Here is a 19,704-nt window from a genome sequence, read left to right as displayed (position 1 = left end):
TTTTCCAAGGTTTCTTAGGGTTTTTCCCCCCATCCCTCCCTTCAAAGTGGTCATGTTATTTATTTGTAATACAGTTGTATTCATTTGTTTCTATTCTGTTTTGACTTTCCATTTATGTTCTTTTGATTTTATAAATTTATAAAACATTCACACAGTTTTACAGGTCAACTATTCAAAAATATACAATCAGTGAAGTCATTCCTCCAAAGCTTTCACCCTACTCTCATTCTCCTGTTTTTTTCTGCTTTGTTCCTGCTTACCCCTATAAGTAAACAATCTCATTAGTTTCTGCTTTGTCCCAGTGTTTTTATTTTTGCATTAATGGACAGATAGACGGTAATTTCTTCTTTATATATTTTTAATTCATACAAAATTTATTACAAAATTATGATTCTAGTAAATGGGTAATTTATATGCATTAAGATTCAAAAACTATTTTACTAAGGGAAAAATAGACATGAGCATAAAAAATAAACATTTATAATCAATTGCGATCCTAGATTTTAATGACATTATTTTTCTTTATAAATTGGCAAAAATTTCAGATAGTGCTTTAGTTTTAGTGACACCTTTCTAAAACCCTTTGGCTATATATTTTGGAGCTTTATTATAATTTGAACTAGTAATTCTGTATCTAAAAATTTATCCTGAAGAAATAATTTAAAAACTAGATACACACTTACACATCACAGTGTTATTTGTAATGGTAAAATATTGGAAATAAAATAGCTTTGAAGAGAATGGATGGATAATTGAAATATGCATTATAGAAGATAGTTAAATCATTAATCTATATTAATGATATAGAAAAATGCCTAAAAATAAGTGAGAAAAAGTTAGGACTTTCAGAGCTGATCAAGATGGAGCAAACTTACTGCATTCTCTTTACCACTAATTACAACTAAACACTCTGGCTAAGATATACCTGTAATCTCTGAAAAGTAAGTGAAAGCATTACTGAATTGGAAATGGAAGTCGACTTTGGTAAAGCAACTCATATAGAGTTAAGTTTTCTGGTTTTATTTTTTACTCTTTCTTCCAGCTTTGGACCAAGAGTGAACACCCAGAAGAGCTGCAGTGGCAGCATGGACAGCCCAGATTCTGAGAGAAGTGTCTCTTTTTGCCTACAGTAAGAGGAACGGAGTTACTTTGACCAGAAGAAAGAGCATTCTGGAGATAAGGGAGCTGGGTAAGTGATCCCATAATTCTGTATATCAACTAGCACTAGTCCTGGGCTCATCACTAAGGTACACATGCATGGAGCAGATCTAAAGCTTTATAGCATAGCCTTTGATAGATAAATCACAGTACAATACCCTGCCTAATTTCTTCACTGATGTCTGAGTGATGCATGCATGGAACAGGCCCAAAGTAGCAGAGCCAAGGCTTTGAAAACTGAACTGATCTTAGAACCATGCTCTTAGAAGAAGAGATAGAATTTATGGTCTTTTCAGTTTATGTCAAAGAATGTCCTGCCTGTGTTCTCTTCTAGAAGGTTTATGGTTTCAGGCCTTACATTTAGCTCTTTAATCCATTTTGAGTTTATTTTTGTATGTGATATGAGGAAATGTTCCAATCGTATTCTTTGACTTGTAGCTTTCCATTTTCCCAAGCACCACTTACTGAAGAGACTGTCTTTTAGATTAATTGACCATAAGTGTGTGGGTTTATTTCTGGACTCTCTAGCCTGTTCTGCAGCTTTACGTTTTTTGTTGGTACCATACTGTTTTGATTACTGTACCTTGTAGTTTAGTCTGAAGTTTGGGAGCATGATACCTCCATATTTATTTTTTTTTCCCTCAGGATTATTTTGGCTATTTGGGGTCTTTTGTGGTTCCATTTAAATTTTTGGATTATTCTAGTTCTGTGAAAAATGTCACAGGCATTTTGATAGGATTGCCTTAAATCTGTAGATAGCTTTGGGTATAATGGGCATTTTAACAATATTAATTCTTCTAATCTATGAACACAGTATGCCCCTTTATTTCTCTGTATCATCTTCTGTTTTCCCCCTAAATGTCTTACAGTTTTCAGAGTATAAGTCTTTCACCTCCTTGTTTAAGTTTATTTTTAGGTATTTTATTCTTTTTGATATAATTTTAAATGGATTTTTTTTTTTGCTTTCTTTTGGATAGTTCATTTGATAGTTCATAGTTATTAATTATAGAAAATCAATACCTTTCTCTATATTAAATTTATATCCTGAAATTTTGCTTAATTCATTTATTAGTTATAATAGTTTTGGGGTAGAGACTTCAACATTTTCTATAGCATGCTCATGAGCAGAGTCCAGACTTCCACAGCCTTTCTATTTGTCTCAGTGGCCCTTGAACTAGCTAAGGGGCTTGTCTCTTCCACATAGAACCCCAGAATTGGAACCCCCAATTTGTGGCTTGAACTACTTATTCTTCAGGGAGGGTATGCACCCATTTAACTTTCCTTTTCCTCTGAGTCCCCTCCCAGGGGCACAGGTACCAACCCAATCACTTTTCTTCCCTTGCTACTTGATTATATATGTCTTTCTTATAGTTTTAGACCTACAGGAGCTTCTCTGCTAGTTTTCAGTGAGAATTGTTTTACATATAGATAAATATTTGATGTGTTCATGGGGGGTGACTTCCACATCCTCTTACTCTACTATCTTGATCCCTTCTTCCAAATTTTCAGTGATTTTAAAGCAGCTCTTGAAACTATGCTTCAGAGTTCCTGTTGTGTTTCAGAGATTAATGAACCAGAATAGCATCCATGAGGACATGGGTTTGATCCCTGGCCTCGCTCAGTGGGTTAAGGATCTGGCATTGCTGTGAGCTGTAGTGTAGTTTAGATCTGGCATTGCTGTGGCTCTGGTGTAGGCTTATGGCTACAGCTCCAATTGGACCCCTAGCCTGGGAACTTCCATATGCTGTGGGTTTGGCCCTAAAAAAAGGCCAAAAAAAAAAAATTAAAACTATGCTTCAAAAAGACAATGAACTTGATTAAAATATAGAATTTAAATATAGAAATATAAGAAAAGGAACAAACAGAAATTTTAGAAGAGAAAAATAAAATAGCTGAAACAAAAGTTTCAGTGTGTTATGTAGCAGAATGGAGATGACAGAGAAAAGAATCTTCAAGAATGCACTTGAAGATAGATAAATATTTTCCAGTCTGAAAAACAAGGAGAAGAAGATTAAAAAAAAAAAATAAGGAGCCTCTGTGACCTGTGTGTATTAAAAACACATAATATATTTTTGTCATGGCAGCCCCAGATGTTATGAAGAACTTTATTCCAGAAGTTTGACAAGTTTGATGAAGCAGACCAGTTTCCTCAAAGGCATAATCTACCAAGGCTCAATCCAGAGGAAGTAGATATCAATTAAAGAAATTAAATTTCCAGTTATTTTTTTAAAACTCCAGACTTCCATGGTTTCACTGGAGAATCTGCCAGACAATTAGGGAAGAAGTAATATAATCTCTTTCAGAACTATAAAAGAGGAGAGGACACTTTGCAGTTCATTTTATGAGGCCAGCATTACCCTGATACCAAATCCAGACAAATAATTACAAAAAAAAGTCTGCAGATTAATACCCCTCATGAACTTAAACATAAAAATCCTCTAGGAAATATTCACAAATAAATCTAACACTATATGAAAAAGATAATATACAAAAAGACAAAAATGAGTATCCCTCTTATTAGAATAAATTGAATAGCTATAAATGTTCTTTTGTCCTTATTATTGCTAATTCTGTTTTTTCTCTTTCTATTTTTTTTTTTTTTTTTTTTTTTTTTTTTTTTTTTTTTTTTTTTTTGTCTTTTGTCTTTTTTGCTGTTGTTGTTGCTATTTCTTGGGCCGCTCCTGCGGCATATGGAGGTTCCCAGGCTAGGGGTCGAATCGGAGCTGTAGCCACCGGCCTACGCCAGAGCCACAGCAACGAGGGATCCGAGCCGCGTCTGCAACCTACACCACAGCTCACGGCAACGCCGGATCGTTAACCCACTGAGCAAGGGCAGGGACCGAACCCGCAACCTCATGGTTCCTAGTCGGATTCGTTAACCACTGCACCACGACGGGAACTCCTCTCTTTCTATTTTGTTTTGGGTTTTGTTTTTCAGTCTATGGTAGAGTGATGTTGTAGTCATTATTGCTCCTGATTATTTTATTTGAGTATTTATAAAGATTACTGAGTCTTTTGAACACCTGGAATTTTTAAAATAATGTTGCTGTCTATATAAATAGCTCATTATTTTTAATCAACTCTTTAAAATATATTGGCTTGACCTTTAGATGAAAAGTGGTAGTTATCAGAATTACAAAGGGCATTATTACATAATTCTGTAATGCTTATTAAAATTTGAAGACAATATTTTTATTTTTTTAATATGATAGGTTTTCTAACTTCAGCTCGTAAAACTGCAGGTGCAAAAGTGTGGGTATATTCAATAATGTCTAATAGAATTCCAGCTCTAAGCTTTACAAGCATCGTTTGTTCACTATGTTTTATTGTTAAACAAGCAGCTGTAAAGTCTTACAGGCAAAGATGTTAACCCAGTATATGACTCTATCTGTGCATAGCTAAATCTATCCATTAATTTAAGATATATATATTCTTTTTCTGAGTATGTAAGTACTATATGCCCATTTTGAAGTTCATGAAGGCATGGAGATATAGAATAAATTAAAATCCTTTTTCCACATTGAGTAATAAAAAATAAAATAAAATCCTTTTTCCAGAGACAATCATAGTTTTAGCTTGTTTTTTCTTTTCTATGGTTATGTGGATTTATTTGAATTTATCATTTTTTATTTAATCAAAGAAATACAGGGACATAGCTGAATATATATTTTATTTTTTTTCAAATTGACACCGTTTTTTAGTTCACTCTTGTGTTGTTTTTACATGCTCTTTTGTGATCTTTCCATGTGCTTGAAATTCCCAAATACTTTTTAACTTCTTTTTTTTTTTTTGACTGCCCTGTGGGATATGGAGTTCCAGGGCCAGTGATCAGATATGAGCCATAGGTGTGACTTATGCCACAGCTGCGGCAACATGGGATCCTTTAATCCACTGTGCTGGGCCAGGGATGGAACCTGCATCCTTGTGCTGTAGAGACACCACTGATCCTGTTGCACCACAGTGGGAACTCCCAAATTTTAAAAAACTTAATGGCTTTGACTTTATTAAAAGAAGTATACTCACAAGAATTTAAGCAATACAGATAAAAGCAAAGAATAATTACAAAAGGCCACTGTCCTTGTAATATTTGCCAGCACTGAGTATCATATATAGCACCCCTTGATGGATAGAGGGAAAGATAGATGGAAATACATTGATGGTTAGAGAAAAGATAGATAGAAGTAGTTTTATTAAATGCCATCATGAAAGGCATTACATACAATTCTACTTGAAGTTAATAGAAGAAATCAAAGTAAAACAGACGAAATTGCTAAACATCGATAAATGCTTCTTCACCATTAAATATTTCAGCAAATAAAAATGATCAAATGTTAATACAAAATAGATAATTAATAAGGACCTGCTGTATACCACAAGGGAATCTGCATTGTTTTGGCAGTCTTACAAATATAATAAAAAATAAAAACAGTGAATTATTGAATCAATTTCTGGAAAAATTAAGAACAGCATAGAGGAATTCCCAAAGCAGCTCGGCAGTAATGAACCTGACTGGTGTCCATGAGGACATGGGTTTGATACCTGGTCCAGCTCAGTGGGTTAAGGATCCAGTGTTACTGTGAACTGCGGTGTAGGTCACAGACAAGGCTCGGATTTAGTGTGCAGGCTGACACCTACAGCTCCGATTTGACCCCTAGCCTGGGAACTTTCTTTTTTTTTTTCAATTTAATTTTTCCCCTGTCCTGTTTATTCAGCTTTAATATTTTAATGATTTTTACTTTTTCCATTATCTGTTTACAGTGTTCTGCCAATTTCTACTGTACAGAAAAGTGACCCAGTGACATATATATATATATATTATATACATTCTTTTTTCTCACATTATCATGCTCCATCATAAGTGACTAGATATAGTTCCCTGTGCTATTCATCAGGATCTCTTTGCTTATCCACTCTAAATACAATTGTTTGCGGCCATTAACCCCAGATTCCTAGTCCATCCTGTTCCCTCCCTCTCCCCTTAGCAACCAAAAGTCTGTTCTCCAAGTCCATGAGTTTTGTCACTGTGGAAAGTTTCATTTTGGCTGTATATTAGATTCCAGATATGTGATATCCTATGGTTTTTGTCTTTCTCTTTCTGACTTACTTCACTTAGTATGAGACTCTTTAGTTCCATCCATGCTGCTGCAAATGGCATTATTTCTTTTTTATGGCTCTGTAGTATTCCATTGTGTATATATATTACATCTTCTTAATCCATTCATCTGTCAATGGACATTTAGGTTGTTTCCATATCTTGGCTATTGTGAAGAGTGAACTTATGGATGTATATGTCTTTTTCAATGAAAGTTTTGTCTGGATATATGCTGGTCCTGTGGTAGTTCTATATTTAGCTTTCTGAGGAACTGCCATATTGTTGTCCATAGTGGTTGTACCAATTGACATCCCCACCAACAATGTAGGAGGGTTCTCTTTTCTCTACACCCTCTCCAGCATTTGTTATTTGTAGACTTGCTTATGATGGCCATTATGACAGGTGTGAGGTGATACCTGATAGTAGTTTTGATTTGCATTTTTCTAATAATTAGTGATGCTGAACATCTTTTCATGTGCCTGTATATTTTCTTTGCAGAAATGTCTATTCAGATCTTTTCCCACTTTTCCATTGGGTTGTTGGGTTTTTTACTGTTGAGTTGTATAAGTTATTTGTATATTTTAGAGATTAAGCTCTTGTCAGTTGCATCCTTTGCAACTATTTTCTCCCATTCCATAGGTTGCCTTTTTTTTTTTTTTTGGTTTCCTTTGCTGTGCAAAGTCTTGTCAATTTGATTAGGTCCCATTGGTTTATTTTTGCTTTTATTTCTGTTGCCTTTGGAGACTGATCTAAGAAAACATTTCTACGGTCGATGTCAGAGAATGTTTTGCCTATGTTCTCTTCTAGGAGTTTGATAAGGTCTTGTCTTATGTTTAAGCCTTTAAACCATATTGAGTTTATTTTTGTGCATGATGTGAGGGCGTGTTCCAGTTTCATTGATTTACATGCGGCTATCTGGTTTTCCCAGCACCACTTGCTGAGAAGACTGTCTTATTCCCATTTTATATTCTTGCTTCCAGTGTTGAAGATTAATTAACCATAGGTGTCTGGGTTTATTCTGTTCCATTGGTCTATATGTCTGTTTTGGTACCAGTACCACACTGTCTTGATGACTGTGGCTTTGTAATATTGCCTGAAGTCTGGGAGAATTATGCCTCCAGCTTGGTTTTTGTTCCTCAGAATTGCTTTGGAAATTCTGGGTCTTTTTTGATTCCATATAGGTTTTTGGATTGTTTGTTGTCCTTTTGTGAAAAATGTCATGGGTTATTTGACAGGGATTGCATTGAATCTGTAGATTGTTTTGCGTAGTATGGCCATTTTTACGATATTAATTCCTCCAATCTAGAAGCATGGAATATCTTTCCATTTCTTTGAATCCTCTTTAATTTCCCTGATTGATGTTTTCTAGTTCTCAGCATGTAAGTCTTCCACCTCCTTGGTCACAGATTTATTCCTAGGTATTTAATTTCTCGGGGTATGAATTTAAAAGGTATTGTATTTTTATACCCATTTTCTAATATTTCATTGTTAGTATACAGAAATGCAAACAATTTCTGAACGTTAATCTTGTATCCTGCTACTTTGCCAAATTCATTGATTAGTTTGAGTAGTTTTTGTGTGGAGTCCTTTGGATTTTCTATATATAGTATCATGTCATCTGCATATAGTGACAGTTTTATCTCTAGTCTTCCAATGTGGATACCTTTTATTTCTTTTGTTTGTCTGATTTCTATGGCTAGGACTTCCACTACTATGTTGGAAAAAAGTGGTGAGAGTGGGCATCCTTGTCATGTTCCAGATTTTAGTGGGAATGCTTTCACCTTTTCTCCACTGAGTATTATATTTGCTAAGGGTTTGTCATAAATGGCTTTTATTATGTTATGTTCCCTCTATACCCACTTCACTAAGAGGTTTTTTTTTTGTTATCATGAATGGATGTTGGACTTTGTCAAATGCTTTATTTGTATCTATTGAGATACTCATGTGATTTTTGACTTTTCTTTTTTAATGTGGTGTATGACATTGATTGATTTGCATATGTTGAACCATCCTTGTGAACTTGGGATGACTCCCACTTCGTTGTGGTGTATGATCTTTTAAAAAATTTTTTAATAATGATTTTTATTTTTTCCATTATACCTGGTTTATAGTGTTCTGTTAATTTTCTACTGTACAGCAAGGGGAACCAGTCACACATACATGTATACATTCTTTTTTCTCACATTATCATGCTCTATCATAACTGACTAAATATAGTTCCCAGCACTACACAGCAGGATCTCATTGCTTATCCATTCCAAAGGCAACAGTTTGCATCTATGCATGATCTTTTTTATATGTTGTTGGCTTCAGTTGGCTAAAATTTTGTTGAGAATATTTACATCTATATTCATCAAAGATATTGACCTATAATTTTCTTTTTTTGGTAGTACCTTTGTCTGATTTTGGTATTAGGGTGATGGTGGCTTCATAGAATGTCTTTGGAAGTGTTCCTTATTCTTCAACCTTTTGGTAAAGTTTAAGAAGGATGGGAATAAGTTCTTCTTTGTATGTTTGGTAGAATTTGCCTGTGAAGCCATTGGTCCTGGACTTTTGCTTGTAGGGAGTGTTCTTATTATATACTCAATTTCATTTCTAGTGATGCATCTCTTCAGTTGATCTATTTCTTCTTGATTCAGTTTTGATGGGCTGTAAGTCTCCAGAAAGTTGTCCATTTCTTCTAGGTTGTCAAATTTGTTGGCATACAGTTGTTCATAGTATTCTATTATTGTGTTTTGTATTTCTGCAGTATCTGTTGAGATTTCTTCCTTTTCATTTCTTATTTTGTTTATTTGGGTTTTTTTCTCTCTTCTTGGTGAGTCTGGCCAGAGGTTTGTCAATTTTGTTTACCTTTTCAAAGAACCAGCTTTTGGTTTTATTGATGTTTTTCTGTTGTTTTTTGGATTTCTATTTTATTGATTTCTTCTATGATCTTTATGATTTCCTTCATAAAGTTGCAACTGCAGCAATGCTAGGATCCTTTAACCCACTGTACAGGGCCAGGGTTTGAACATGCACCTCCACAGTAACCTGCGCCACTGCAGTCAAATTCTTAACCCATTGCATCACAGCAGGAACTTCCAAGACATCTAATTCTAAGCAGCCTATGATTCTGTTAGGTAGGATAAGATAGTGTCTTGGACCTGGGTGATTCAAAACAGACTATTTATCAATTATCAAAAACGGGATGCCTGCGATCCCGTTAAATTTAGGTTTTGTTCTTCTTTTTCCAATTCATTTAGGTGATGCGTTAAGTTGTCGATTTGAAATTTTTCTTAGTCTTTTTTTTTTTTTTTTTTTTTTTTTGTCTTTTTGTCCTTTTAGGGCTGCACCCAGGCATATGGAGGTTCCCAGGCTAGGGGTCGAATTGGAGCTGTAGCTTCCGGCCTACACCACAGCCACAGCAATGGGGGATCCAAGCCATGTCTGCAACCTCCACCACAGCTCACGGCAATGCCAGATCCTTAACCTACTGAGCGAAGCCAGGGATCAAACTCGCAACCTCATGGTTCCTACTTGGATTCGTTAACCACTGAGCCACAACAGGAACTCCCTGTAGGTTCTTTCTTTTTTATCCAGTCTTTTGATTGGAGTATTTAGTCCATTGATATTTAAGGTAATTATTGATAAAGATGTATTTATTGCCATATTAAACCTTGTTTTGCAGAAGATTCTATGTTTCTCCTTTGTTTCTTTTTTTTTTTTTTTTTTTTTTTGGTTGGATGATTTCCATTTATTTTATGCTTGTGTACTTTTGTTTTTAGTTTTTGTGAATGTCATGTATGGTTTTGTTTTGTGGTTGCCCTGTTTATTAAGTATGATAACCCCTTCCTATATCTGTTTGCTTTAGCCTGATAGTCATATAGGCTCAAATATATTATATAAAAAAGAAGAGTCTAGATTTTTTTTTTTTTTTTGTCTTTTTGCCTTTTCTAGGGCTGCTTCCCACAGCATATGGAGGTTCCCAGACTAGGGGTCTAATTGGAGCTGTAGCCACTGGCCTACACCAGAGGCACAGCACTGCAGGATCTGAGCTGTGTGTGTGACCCACACCACAGCTCATGGAAACACCAGATCCTTAACCCACTGAGCAAGGCCAGGGATCGAACCCTCAACCTCATGGCTCCTAGTCGGATTCATTAACCATTGTGGCACGATGGGAACTCCAGAGTCTAGATATTCTTACTTTTCTTCCCCACATTCCATGATTTCGAAGTCCTTTTTTTAACATCTTCATGTTTGTCCTTTTGCTGTTCCATGTGTTTATCATTTCTTTTGCTGTAGGTTTTCCCCCCCAACTTTTTAGATCTGTACGTTGGATTATTTAAGTGATTGCTTTCCAATTGTGATTTTCTCCATCCTGTTTTTTCTTACTTTTTTTTTCTCATTATATATTTTTTTATTTTTAAAATTTTTTATTCTCAAATGAATTTATCACATCTGTAGTTGTATAATGATCATAACAATCCAGTTTCACAGGATTTCCATCCCACAGCCCAGGCACATCCCCCCACCCCCCAAACTGTCTCCTCCGGAGACCATAAGGTTTTCAATGTCTGTGAGTCAGCATCTGTTCTGCAAAGAAGTTCAGTCTGTCCTTTTTTCAGATTCCATATGTCAGTGAAAGCATTTGATGTTGGTGTCTCATTGTATGGCTGACTTCACTTAGCATGATAGTTTCTAGGTCCACCCATGTTGCTAAAAATGCTGGTATTTCGTTCTTTTTAATGGCTGAGTAATGTTCCATTGTGTATATGTACCACATCTTCTGGATCCACTCCTCTGTCGATGGACATTTAGGTTGTTTCCATGTCTTGGTTATTGTAAATAGTGCTGCAATGAACATTGGAGTACATGTATCTTTGCGAGTCGTTGTTTTCTCTGGATAGATGCCCAGGAGTGGGATTGATGGATCAAATGGTAATTCTACATTTAGTTTTCTGAGGAATCTCCATACTGTTTTCCAGAGTGGTTGCACCAGTGTACAATCCCACCAACACTGTACTAGGGTTCCTTTTTTGCCACACCCTCTCTAGCACTTACTGTTTGTAGACTTTGTGATGATGGCCATTCTAGCTGGTGTAAGGTGGTACCTCATCGTGGTTTTGATTTGCATTTCTCTAATAATGAGTGACGCTGAACATCTTTTCATGTGTTTCTCGGCCAATTCTTTGGAGAATTGTCTGTTTAGATCTTCTGCCAATTTTTGGATGGGGTTGTTTGTTTTTTTGGTATGTAGCTGCAGAAGTTGTTTATAAATTTTGGAGATTAATCCCTTGTCAGTTGATTCACTTGCAAAGATTTTCTCCCATTCTGTAGGTTGTCTTTTTGTGTTGTTTAGGGTTTCCTTTTCTGTGCAGAAACTTTGAAGTTTGAGGAGGTCCCATTTGTTTATTTTTCTTTTTAATGTTGATACTATGATAGGTGGATCTGAGAAGATGTTGCTGTCGTTTATGTCAGAGAGTGTTTGGCCTATGTTTTCCTCTAGGAGTTTGATAGTGTATGGTCTTATATCTACATCTTTAATCCATTTGGAATTTATTTTTGTGTATGGTGTTAGGGAGTGTTCTCATTTCATTCTTTTCCATGTGGCTGTCCAGTTTTCCCAGCACCACTTATTGAACAAGCTGTCCTTTCTCCATTATATATCCTTGCCTCCTTTGTCATAGATTAGTTGGCTGTAGGTGCATGGGTTGAATTCTAGGCTTTCTCTCCAGTGTGACTGATATATATTTCTGTCTTTGTGCCAGTACCATGCGGTTTTGATGACTGTTGCTTTGTAGTATAGTCTGAGGTCAGGGAGCCTGATTCCTCCAGCTCCATTTTTCGTTTTCAGGATGTCTTTGGCTATTCTGGGTCTTTTGTACTTCCAAACAAACTTTAAAATATTTTGTTCGAGTTCCGTGAAATATGTCCTTGGTAATTTGATAGGGATTGCATTGAATCAATATATTGCCTTAGGTAGTATAGTCATTTTGATAATATTGACTCTTCCAATCCACGAGCATGGTATATCTTTCCATCTGTTTATGTCATCTTTGATTTCTTTCATCAGTGGCTTATAGTTTTCAGAGTACAGGTCTTTTGTCCCTTTAGGTAGGTTTATTCCTAGGTATTTTATTCTTTCGTATGTGATAGTAAATGGGATTGCTTCCCTAATTTCTTTTTCTGCTCTTTCATTGTTAGTATGTAGAAATGCCGTCGATTTCTGTGTATTGATTTTATAGACTGGGACTTTGCCAAATTCGTGGATGAGCTCTAACAGTTTTCTGGTAGAGTCTTTAGGATTCTCTAGGTATAGTATCATGTCATCTGCAAATAGTGATAGTTTTAATTCTTCCTTTCCAGTTTGGATTCCTTTTATTTCTTTTACTTCTCTGATTGCTGTGGCTAGGACTTCCAGACCTATGTTGAAGAGTAGTGGTGAGAGTGGACATCGTTGTCATGTTCCTGATCTCAGCAGGGATTCTTTCTGCTTTTCACCATTGAGAATGATGTTTGCTGTGGTTTGTCATATATGGCCTTTATCATGTTGAGGTAGTTTCCTGTTATGCCCACTTTCTGAAGGGTTTTTAGCAGAAATGGGTGTTGGATTTTGTCAAAGGCTTTTTCTGTGTCTATTGAGAGGATCATATGGTTTTTATTCTTCAGTTGGTTAATGTGGTGTATCACACTGATGGATTTGCAGATATTGAAGAACCCTTGCATCCCTGGGATAAATCCTGCTTGATCATGATGTACAATCCTTTTAATGTATTGTTGGATGTGGTTTGCTAGTATTTTGTTGAGGATTTTTGCATCGATGTTCATCAGTGAAAGTGGCCTGTAGTTTTCTTTTTTTGTGACATCTTTGTCTGGTTTTTGCACCAGGGTGATAGTGGCCTCATAGAATGAGTTTGGGAGTATCCCTTCTTCTGCAATTTTTTGGACTAGTTTCAGAAGGAGAGGTGTTAGCTCTTCTCTAAATGTTTGATAGAATTTGCCTGTGAAGCCACCTGGTCCTGGACTTTAGTTTTTTGGAAGTCTTTTCATCACAGTTTCAATTTTGGTTCTTGTGATGGGTCCATTCATCTTTTCTATTTCATCTTGGTTTAGTCTTGGAAGATTGTAGTTTTCGAAGAATTTGTCCATTTCTTCTGGGTTTTCCATTTTATTGGCATATAGTTACATATAGTAGTCTCTTATGATCCTTTGTATTTCTGTGATGTCCTCTGTTGTTACTTCTCCTTCTTCATTTCTAATTTTATTGATTCGAGTCCTCTCTCTTTTTTTTTCTTGGTAAGTCTGGCTAAGGTTTTATCAATTTTGGTGATCTTTTCAGCTTTTTGTTTCATTGATCTTTTCTATGGTTTTCTTTGTTTCTAGTTCATTGATTTCTGCTCTGATCTTTATGATTTCTTTCCTTCTACTAACTTTAGGTCTTGTCTGTTCTTCTCTCTCAAGCTGCTTTAGATGTAAAGTTAGCTTGTTTATTTGGGCTTTTTCTTGTTTCCTGAGGTGGGCTTGTATTGCTATAAACATGCCTCTTAGAACGCTTTTTGCTGCATCCCATAGGTTTTGGAGTGTCGTATCTTCATTGTCATTTGCTTCTAGGTATTTTTAAATTTCCTCTTTGATTTCTTCAGTGATCCATTGGTTGTTTAGTAGCATGTTGTTTAGTCTCCATCTGTTTGTGTTTTTTGCTGTTTTTTCCTTGTTGTTGATTTCTAGCTGTATAGCGTTGTGGTGGGAAAAGATGCTTGCTATGATTTCAATTTTCTTAAAGTTACCGAGGTTGGATTTGTAGTCCAGGATGTGATCCATCTTAGAGAATGTTCCATGTACACTTGAGGAGCATGTGTATTCTGTTGCTTTTGGATGAAATGTCCTTTAAATATCTATTAAGTCCATCTGGTTATTGAGGGCCTGTGTTTTGTTATTGATTTTCTGTGTGGTTGATCTGTCCCATTGCTGTAAGTGGGGTGTTAAAGTCCCCCACTATGATTGTGTTATTGTTGATTTGTCCTTTTAAGGTTGTTAGCAGTTGCCTTATAGATTGTGGTGAACCTGTGTTGGGTGTGTAAATATTTAAAATTGTTATATCATCTTCTTGGATTGATCCTTTGATCATTATGTAATGTCCTTCATTGTCCCTTAAAATATTCATTTTAAAGTCTACTTTGTCTGCTATGAGTATTGCTACTCCAGCTTTCTTTTGCTCCCCGTTTGCATGAAACATTTTCTTCCATCCTCTCACTTTCAATTTGTATGTGTCCCTAGAGGTGAAGTGGGTGTCTTGAGGACAGCATATATATGGGTCTTGTTTTTGTATCCATTCAGCCAGTCTATGTCTTTTGGTTAGGGCTTTTAGCCCATTAACATTTAAGGTAATTATTGATATGTATTTTCTTATTTCCACTTTATTAATTGCTTTGGATTTTTTTTGTTACTCTTTTTTCTTTCCTTCTTCTCTTGTTCTTTTCTGCCTAGAGAAGTTTCTTTAGTATTTTAAGGCTGGTTTAGTGTTGCTGAATTCTCTCAGCTTTTGCTTATCTGTGAAGGTTTTGATTTCTCCTTCAAATCTGAATGAGAGTCTTTCTGGGTAGAGTAATCTTGGTTGCAGGTTTTTTTCCTTTCTTCACGTGAAGTATATCATGCCACTCCCTTCTGGCCTGCAGAGTTTGTGCTGAAAAATCTGCCCATAACCTTATCGGGATTCCCTTGTATGTTATTTGTTTCTTTTCCCTAGCTGCTTTCAGGATTTTCTCTTTGTCTTTAGTTTTGGTCAGTTTGATTAATATGTGTCTCGGGGTGTTCCTCCTTGCATTTATTTTATATGGTACTCGTTGTGCTTCCTGGATTTGAGTGAGTGATTCCTTCCCCATGTTAGGGAAGTTTTCAGCTATTATCTCTTGGAATATTTTTTCTGTCTCCTTCTCTCTCTCTTCTCCTTCTGACACCCCAAGAATATGGATGTTGGTGTGTTTAACGTTGTCCCAGAGTTCTCTGAGACTGTCTTCATTTCTTTTCAATCTTTTTTCTCTTTTCTGTTCCATATCCGTAATTTCCACTAATCTGTCCTCCACCTCACTTATTCGTTCTTCTGCCTCCTGTATTCTGCTGTTAGCTGCTTCCTGTTAATTTTTTACTTCAGTTATTGTATTTTGCATCATTTCTTGCTTAAGTGTTATATCTTGTATTTCTTTGCTCAGTGTTTCCTGTAAATCATCCATCTTTGCCTCTAGTTTATTTCCAATGTCTTGCACCATCTTCAACATCAACGGTCTAAAGCCTTTTTCCTGGAGGCTCAGAATCTCTTCATGGCTTAGCTGATTTTCTGAGGTTTTTCCTTTCTCTCTCATCTGAGTTATAGTTCTCTGTCTTTTCATTTTTTTTTTTTTTTGTCTTTTGTCTTTTTGTTGTTGTTGTTGTTGTTGTTGCCATTTCTTGGGCCGCTCCCGCGGCATATGGAGGTTCCCAGGCCAGGGGTTGAATTGGAGCTGTAGCCACTGGCCTACGCCAGAGCCACAGCAACGCGGGATCCGAGCCATATCTGCAACCTACACCACAGCTCACGGCAGCGCCGGATCGTTAACCCACTGAGCAAGGGCAGGGACTGAACCCGCAACCTCATGGTTCCTAGTCGGATTCGTTAACCACTGCGCCACGACGGGAACTCCTGTCTTTTCATTTTGATTGGTTTTTGGTGTGGTGACCTTTTTACAGATAATAGAGTTGTAGCCTCTCTTACTTCTTTTTTTTTTTTTTCAGTCTTTCCGTGACTGGTTCATTTCATTTAGTATAATGTCCTCAGTGTTCATCTATATTGTCACATATTACAGAATTTCCTTCTTTTTTTTTTTTTAGGGGATTTTTTTTTTTTTTTTTAATTTTCCCACTGTACAGCAAGGGGGTCAGGTTATCCTTAGATGTATACATTGCAGTTACAGTTTTTTCCCCCACCCTTTCTTCTGTTGCGACACTCTCTTACTTCTGATGTCTGCCCCCCTGTGGCTGAAGTCGGTATGGGGGGCTTGGTGTAGGCTTCCTGATGGAAGGGGCTGATACCTGCCCACTGGTGGGTGGAGCCGATTATAATCCCTCTGTGGGTGGGGCTTAGTCTTTGGATGGGATTAGGGGCAACTGTGTGCCTGAGGCTCTTTAGGTAGCCTGTTTGCTGAGGGATGGGGCTGTGATCCCACCTGGATTGTTGTTTTCCCTGGGGCTTCTCCAGCTGACTGATGGGTGAGGCCAGATATTGCCAAAATGGCCACCTCCAGAGAAAGGCACTGTTGCTAAATATTCCCGAGAGCTTTGCTTCCAATGTCCTTCCCTCACACCAAGCCACGTTCACCTCTGTTTTCCCAGGATGTCCTCCAAGAACTGCAGTCGGGTTTGACCCAGATTCCCTTGGAGACTTTGCTTTACCCTGGGACCCAGTGCATGTGAAAGTCTGTGTGTACCTTTTAAGAATGGAGTCTCCATTTCCCCCAGTCCCGTGGAGCTCCTGCACACAAGCCCCACTGGCCTTCAATGCCAGATGCTCCAGGGGCTCTTTCTCCCAGTGCCAGTTCCCCACACATGGGAGTTTGATGTGGGGCTCAGAACTCTCACTCCTGTAGGTGAGCCTCTGTGAACCAGTTAGTTTCCAATCTGTGGAGCTTCCCACCCAAGAGGTATGGGGTTGTTTATATTGCGGATTTGCCTCTCCTCCCTCTTGATGTGTCCTCCTCTTTTTCTTCCGGAGTAGGATATCTTTTTTAAGGTTTCTGGTCCATTTGGTTGAAGAATGCTCAGTCTTTAGTTGTGAATTTTGTTGTTTTTAGGAGAGAAGTTGAGCTCCAGTCCTTTTATTCTGCCATCTTAATCCATTCTCCCTTACTTCTTTTTCATTTAGAGGAGCCCTTTCAGTGTTTCTTTTAGAGTTGGTTTATTATTTTTGTTCTCTTTTAGTTTTTGTTTGTTGGAGGAATTCTTTATTTCTCCTTATATTTTAAATGATGTTCTTGCTGGGTAGAGTATTCTAGGCTACAGATTTTTTCCCTTTTAGAGCTTTAAATACATGTTGCCACTGTCTTCTTGCCTATAGTGTTTTTGTTGAGCCATCAGTTGATAGCCTTATGGGGGTTCCCTTATATTTACCACTTTGTTTTTCTCTTGCTGCCTTTAGAACCCTCTTTTTATTTTTAACTTTTGCTATTGTTATTATAATATTTCTTGGTGTGGGCCTGTTTGGGTTCATCTTTTTTTGGGCTCTTTTTGCTTCCTATATCTTGATATCTGTTTCCTTTAGATATGGAAATTTTTCAGCTGTAATTTATTCAAGTTATTTTCAATCCCCTTTTCTTTTTCTTTTTCTGGAATTCCTGTTATGTGTAGATTGACCTGCTTTATATTATTCCATGAATCTCTTGCATTGCTTTCATGTTTTTTCTTTTGGTTTTCTGTCTGTTGTCTTGATTGAGTGATTTCCATTACTCTGTCTTCCAAGTCACTAATTCCCTCCTCTGCTTTATTCATTCTGCTCTTTAATGCATTTAGCTCAGTTTGCATCTCTGCAAATGAATTTTATAATTTTTCTTGGCTCATCCTTATATTTTCTAGTTCCTTTCTAAAGTAATCTGTATTACTGTTTATATTCACTCTTAATTCCTTCATACTCACTCTTAATTCCTTCAGTATCTTCACCATCTCCCTTTTGAATTCAGTGTCTTAGGCCACAGAGGTCTGTTTCATTGTTCTTTTAACAGGGAATTGTTCCTGAACTTCTTCATTTTGCTTATATTTTTCTTATTCTGTGAGTTTAAGGCAATCACCTGCTGTAGTCTTGGAGGGCTATTTCTATGCAAGAGCACCCCTTTGCATTTTTGGGGGGGTTTCTTTTTATTTTTGGTGTGGGTGTTTGGATAGTTGTTGTCTCTTTCTTTTGTGTGAGCAGGCTGTTGTCCTCCTGAGTGTGTTTCAAGGGAGAAGGAGGCACTGGGCAGGGCTAGTAGTCAGTGCCTGGTTGCTGGTCTCTTGACAGCAGCAAGGATTTGCAGGAAGGTGGCACAGGCTACTCCTAGATTCCTTCAGTATCTTCACCATCGCCCTGTGAGTCTCAGTGCCTAGCCCCTGCCTGGGTATCTCAGGCCATGCTGTCCCAGGTGGTGGTGCAGCTAATCCCTGGAGCTCTCATTTTGCTTTGCTCTCCTCAGTTCAGCTGTTAGGCTTTTCTCAGCAACTTTGAGGTCACTCTGTCTTGGCTGATCTCCCTGTTGTTTAGGTGGCTTGCCAGGGTATAGATTCCTTTTCTCTTTCACAGCTTAGTCTGGGAACTTTCACATGATGAGAGTGCTGCCCTAAAAATACAAAAAAAGAAAAAAAAAGCATCTAGCTGATGCTTAAGAAACTAAAATAATCAGCTAAACATGAAGAAGAAAGGAGAAAATGATCTCTATGTAGATTTAAAAAATATTATACCTAGAAAGCTCAAATAGATATTTTATTAGGGGTTGCTTTTTTCTTTTTTTCATTTTAGGGCCACAGGTGTGGCATATGGAAGTTCCCACACTAGGGGTTCAATTGGAGTTGCTACTGCTGGCCTACACCACAGCCACAGTGACCTTCCAGATCCAAGCTGTGACTGCAACCTGCACCACAGCTCATGCAATGCCAGATCCTTAACCCACTGAGGGAGGCCAGGGATCAAATCCACATCCTCATGAATACTGGTTTGGTTTGTTACTGCTGAGCCATGGTGGGAACTGTTAGGGATTGCCCTTAAATTTTATTTTTTATTAATTAATATATGTCTCTTGTGTGGTTGGGCAGTAGCCATCTTGTAAGTATAAAGTTAGAAATCACATATTAAAGGTGGCAAACAGAAAGACTGAAGGGGCATAGTTCCCCAAGATCCTTGTACAGTTGCTCTAATCTTGGAGTCAGACTTCCCAACTTCCTCTTATATGCATCAAATAAATTCTTTCTTTCCTTAGGCCAGTATTGAATTTTCCATTATTTACGGCCCAATGAAATCCCATCAGATACACCCCTTTTCTTCTGTGTTTACCTGTATTTCCAGAGCTTATAAAAATATTGATGTTGGAGTTCCCGTCGTGGCGCAGTGGTTAACGAATCCGACTAGGAACCATGAGGTTGCGGGTTCGATCCCTGCCCTTGCTCAGTGGGTTAACGATCTGGTGTTGCCGTGAGCTGTGGTGTAGGTTGCAGACTCGGCTCGGATCCCGCGTTGCTGTGGCTCTGGTGTAGGCCGGTAGCTACAGCTCCGATTCAACCCCTAGCCTGGGAACCTCCATATGCTGCGGGAGTGGCCCAAGAAATAGCAACAATAACAACAACAACAACAACAACAACAAAAGACAAAAGACAAAAAAAAAAAAATATTGATGTTATGGGAGTTCCTGTCGTGGTACAGCGAAAACGAATCCAACTAGGAACCATGAAGCTGTGGGTTCGATCCCTGGCCTTGTTCA

General features: G+C 37.4%; 1 protein-coding gene across 4 annotated transcripts in view; it reads left to right on the top strand.

The window, feature by feature from the left end:
• Positions 1-19,704, top strand: part of TRPM6 (transient receptor potential cation channel subfamily M member 6) — a 228,844-nt gene that overhangs the window by 4,216 nt on the left and 204,924 nt on the right. For 3 of the 4 annotated variants that reach the window (XM_084987940.1, XM_084987936.1, XM_084987933.1), the window contains exon 3: positions 1,043-1,189. The gene's annotated coding sequence lies outside the window, so the exon portion shown is untranslated. Of the gene's footprint in view, positions 1-1,042; positions 1,190-19,704 lie in introns of those variants that run through there. The other variant, XM_084987922.1, reaches the window with a different exon arrangement.

This window comes from Sus scrofa, chromosome 1 (genome assembly GCF_054392235.1).
Source record: "Sus scrofa isolate SSC_HxYL_T2T_F1_AM1 chromosome 1, Sscrofa_HxYL_maternal_Yorkshire_Landrace_v2.0, whole genome shotgun sequence".
Taxonomy (NCBI): domain Eukaryota; kingdom Metazoa; phylum Chordata; class Mammalia; order Artiodactyla; family Suidae; genus Sus; species Sus scrofa.
This window is presented reverse-complemented; position numbering and strand designations above follow the sequence as displayed.